Source organism: Leptonychotes weddellii, chromosome 11, assembly GCF_054177405.1.
Source record: "Leptonychotes weddellii isolate Sample4059 chromosome 11, ASM5417740v2, whole genome shotgun sequence".
Lineage (NCBI taxonomy): Eukaryota > Metazoa > Chordata > Mammalia > Carnivora > Phocidae > Leptonychotes > Leptonychotes weddellii.
Window position 1 is genome coordinate 26,664,599 of NC_138379.1, and position 5,349 is coordinate 26,669,947.

Sequence of the window (5,349 nt, forward strand, 5' to 3'; positions counted from 1 at the left end):
ATAGTGGAAGAAACCCAGACTCCAATGACTAAGTGACTGCCCACTGTTACACAGCTAGTAAGAGGCAGAACTGGATAAGTATATATGGATCTACCTCCACAGACTGTGTTCTCAGCCACTACCCTGAATTGTTTATATATTTGGTAGCAACCAGCCACCAGCAGAATTCTAACTATGACTTTCAGTCAAGACAAGTGACTGGGCTTTCAGGAATTATAAACACCAATCATATAGCTATTATGTTTCAGCAATGACTGCTTTGTTAGGAAGTTTTTGCTACAAGAACGGATTTCAAGATAGATTGGGAGTGTAGGGGATGATGGCTTGTCAATCATGAAGAGTTTACAGGGAAAATATTTGAGTTCCCCAAATTCCAGAATCTGGTCTTCAACTTTGTAGTCCTAGATTCCCAATTTTATTATATTTGTTCAAAAGTGATCAGTCTTTTGAAATCAGAGGAATTCATGAAATTAAAACTATAAGAGACAACTATGCCCATTTAATAATGTCTCATGTTAAATAAAACTGTAAATCATCAGAATGGTTCGTTTCAACTGAGCAGCATGCTCTTATCCTGTAGGATACTATGCAGGAAGACAAATTATAATCAGAAAGCTGCTTAGTGATCATGGAATCAGAGCAAAAGGGTGGAATGAGCATGTCCATCTCCTCTATAGGGATATACCTTCCAATTAGATTAGAATGCATATAATCAGAGTACAAGACCTCTATCACTGAGAAACACTCTGATAAAAATCTTGTTTTTAGTCTCCTCTGGGCTCTATATTGGTCATTTCACCCTTTTGGAAAATTGTAATTTTCAGAAACACACTCAAATTCCAATTATATATTTCTGAAATTACATTCTAGTTAATGCAATTGTACTTAAATGGGTGCATGTTTTCAAAGTATTGTCAAGTATTTTTCTTCTATAGATATCACACTCCATTTCTAGATACCTTTTTAAAAATTATCTCTTGGAAGTGATCCTAATATTGTTTACCATTCATGTACTTCCAAGATATTGGAAAAATGGCCACTATGTGTGCCACCATTATATGAGATGATAGAGTGTATGGTGAGTGCTTCAGTAGGCTTTTGATCAGTTTTCATGAATCCTCTCTTGCTATGCTAGCATTATTTTCTACACTGGAGCCAGAGTGATCTTTCCAAAATAGTATTCTGCACATATAACTTCTCTGCTATATTTTCTAAAATACATGGTTTCCCCTTATGCTTATTATAGTCCCAAAATCCTTAATGTGAGTTAAAGGCTCTGTAGTATTTGACCCCAACCAGTCTTGTCTCTCACCAAGGTCCCTTTGTTCTTCGTGGTCCAACTACACTTACTGTCTCTCAATCCCTGAAATGTACCAATGCATTTCCTATCAGAAAATCTCTTTACATGCAGTTTACCTTAATAAGATGCTCTTTTCCCCTTTTGCCCATTTAAGTCCTACTTAGGCTTTATATTTAGATCAAATTACATTCCTAAGAGAAAAACTTCTCTGACCTGATGATGTGGGTCAGATTCCCCTATTACATACTCTTACATTACCACGAACTTCTACTTCATAAACTTGCTCTAAATTATAATATATATTTATTCATATAGTTATTTGATAAATATTTGTTTCTCCCACTACACACTCCAAACCACACAAGGGTTCTATTTGAAAAGTAGCACATCACTGGTGACCAGCACAGTGATTAATGCATATCAAGTGCTCCCAAAAACTTGAGTAAATCAATGCAAGCCATGGCAGTTTTCTGTAAATTACAGTGATTTTTTTCTTCAAAACTGAACTATTAAAATGTTTATATTATTATAAAATGACTTCATACTCATTATAAAAAATTCACCAATATAGAAATAGAGTATAAAAATCTGAAAAAAAAAAATCCTGCTTCTCTCTCAAGAAATGAAAAACTATTTCCAAATATCCTTCCAGTCTTTTTTTTCTCTGTGATATGTATGTATATGTGTGGTTTTTACATGAACAAGACCATATTATTTGGACAGTCTCTTTTTTCCATTGAACATGATGAGGAGACCTTTCAATGTCAGTACATAAAAATCAATCATATTTTTTGAAACCCATCTAGAATTCCATCAAATGGATGTGTTCAAATTTGTCTTACCAGTTCCTAATTGATATACATTTAGATTAATTCCAATTATAAGTAATGCTTATTCTTATAGGCCCATCATATATATCTTTTTTTGTAATGTATTTACATAGATTCTTAATAATGACATTGCTGAACAAAGGGATATCTGTCTTAAGTGTTGACATAATTTATTGCCAAATTTCTTTCATAAAGATTTTATAATTTGAACATCCACTAATAATCAAAGAATATCTTCATATTGAAGTTGAACACTTTCACAAATTGAAAGTTTTCATTAATTTGTGAAATTAGCTTCCATATTCCTCTAAATTTTGTATTCTTAGTCATGAGATAACTCACATATAGAACATAATACTTATTTATGAAAAGGTATGTCCTTTTGATTCTTGGGTAGATTCCTTAGAGCCTAAGTGTTTGGAGTCTCTGAGGTTGCAATCGACAAAAAACACTGCAAGCCCTGATTTTGAAAATAGGAAACTTAAGGTTGGAGTATATTAGGCCATAGAATGTTAGGTTTCATCATAAAATGAGCTAAGAATGAAGGATGCTCTACAATTGTGAAAATAAAGGACACTGATCAACTGTGAGTGACCATAAAACAATAAAAACTTTCTGCTTGGATAGTTTTAGGTCCAGACTTCTAAGAAAATCTATCCAGTTATACCTCTTTTTACACCTGTTGCTTCTCATTATGAATATTATAACAATCAAAACTTAGTTACAGGAAGTTTCAGAAATATTTGCCATGCTCCAAACATATTAATATCCTTTTCTCCTTCACTTAGAAGCCTTTTGTAAACTGCCATGGATAAACAATGTATGGTAATAAGATAGATATTGAAGTCATATGCTGGAAGAAAGCCAATAAAGAATTATTTGAGGGGTGCCTGGGTGGCTCAGTTGGTTAAGTGGCTGCCTTTGGCTCAGGTCATGGGATCGAGTCCCGCTTCGGGCTCCTTGCTCAGTAGAGAGCCTGCTTCTCCCTCTCCCTCTGCCTCCCTGCCGCTCCCCCGCTTGTGCTCTATCTCACTCTCTGTGTCAAATAAATAAAATCTTAAAAAAAAAGAATTATTTGAAGGGAAGAATAAAGAAAAATTTTTAAATGCATTTACCCATGATTCTGTTATGCAAAATGGCACTTCGTTGGGAAGTCAAAGTGTTAAAGATAGTAGGGTTAACCAGCATCTTTAGCTAATAAAAGTTTATGAATCCAAGACAGGCTGTCTTACTATCTAACTAATTTTTCTGATCATAACCAACTTGGAGTACAGGAAGACAGGATGACCACCAATGTGAAATAATGCAAGGAAAATAATTTTCCTAGTCTATCTTAAAATTCCAATGCCAAGATTAACAGCATTGTACTTCCTTACTAAAAGGAAGCTATTCCTCAATTCAAACTAAGCTCCTTGTACCTCAGACCTATTTTCACTTGATCAATCCTGAATGGAAAGAAAGCACAGCTAGTCACATCTCTACTCAATAGCCATGACAACCCCTCAGCCTTTGTAAGCCTCTGGCTGTTTCTACATGACATCAAGAAAGCATTTCAAAAGTATTTCAAACACTTGGGGGAAATGGTAATGTTATCAGGCCTGAGTTCTTCAATAAAAATGCTACTGAAATTGTGGCCCAGATAATTATTTGTGAGAAGATCTGTTCTGTGCATTGTATGATGTTTGGCAGTATTCCTGATACGAGTACCACCCCTCCACTGTGACAGACAAAAATGTCTCCAGTCATTGCCAAATGTCCCCTGGAGGGCAAAAATCACTCACCTTCTATTGAGCACCATGGTATGACTATCTTGAAGAGGATTACTCAGTTAACAATTAACAAGGAACAGGTACATATGCCAGAAAGGGTCCTGACGTCTTCAATTTTTCAGTCACATGTACCTGATCTGAGATTCTAGTTGCCAATAGAGAGGAAACATCTTCATACTTATCATCAGGTTATTCCAAGGCTGGAAATTATATAGTTTTCTCTGGTAAGTTCATTGAGATATCACAGAAGTAGGCATCTTCCAACACATCTTCATATATAGACCATGTTTCATTTGCATGCCTTATGCCAGATGAGTTCATGAGAAATAATCCCAAGAGTTTTGAGCAATCAATTCCTAGTTCACATTTAGAATTTTACATGTGTCCCCAGAGACATGCAAACACAGACTTAAATCCGTACAACATACATGGGATATTTAAAACTCATTTCTTCAGCCTCTTGATTAATTTTTTTGTTAGCACTAAAATACAAAAGCTCTTTATCTCCATATTAGCAGAGAAAGCAAGACAAACCTTTGTTGGACTCCTACTATTTCACATGCTTTAAATATATTAACTTATTTAATCTTCATAGCAGTGCTACTTAATTACTGTTATTCAAATTTCATTAGAAGATGAAGAAATTGAGACTTAGTAGGTTTAAGTAAATTCACCAAGATGAGACTGTTAACAATGGCTAAGATACATATCTTAGGTCTAACTCCAAAGCCAACATTCTCCTTCTCTATTATGGAGTCTGTTTTCTTCAAAGAGTTTAAAAAAAAAAAAAAAAAAACCTTTCTTGAAGAATCCCATTGTGAAGATACTACATGAGATAAAAATCAAAATCACTTTTGCTTTTAAAAAATAGTTCTTAAAATATAAAAAGAACATTTACAGGTCTGAATGATATGATAATGAACACACATTTTAAGAATTGAAATTTAGAACCATTTAAAATAGAAAATGAATTCTTAGCCAAAATATGTGCTCCTAGAAAATAAAAAAGGAACATAACCAAAAGGCATTGAAACTAAATCACTTCCTGAGCCATAATGAGCTTAGGTTTTTAATCAGACTAATGAGAAAAGATCTGTAATTCAGCATGGCTCATGAGTCATACCATAAAGTTTCTCCCTACAGTTTCATGGCAGCCCTTGATGTATCATTCATTAGGTACTGGAAAAGTAACATTTTCAAGAACACAATGAACTACAGACAGGCAGGAAAAACAATACGGGAGCAGTTCCTGGTCCTCCCTTCCAAACTGCCCTTTATTTCTTTAGTCAATGTGATCTCATTCCCTCATCTCCAAGCTGTGATTATTAACTCTGGTATATTAATCTGGTGAGTTATTGGTGGGTTTGGAAATCATGTTCCTTAAGACCTATATAATAGAAATGTGGGACGGTGGAGAACCTCCTGAGGGGTGAGTGGTGGGTACTCTGTC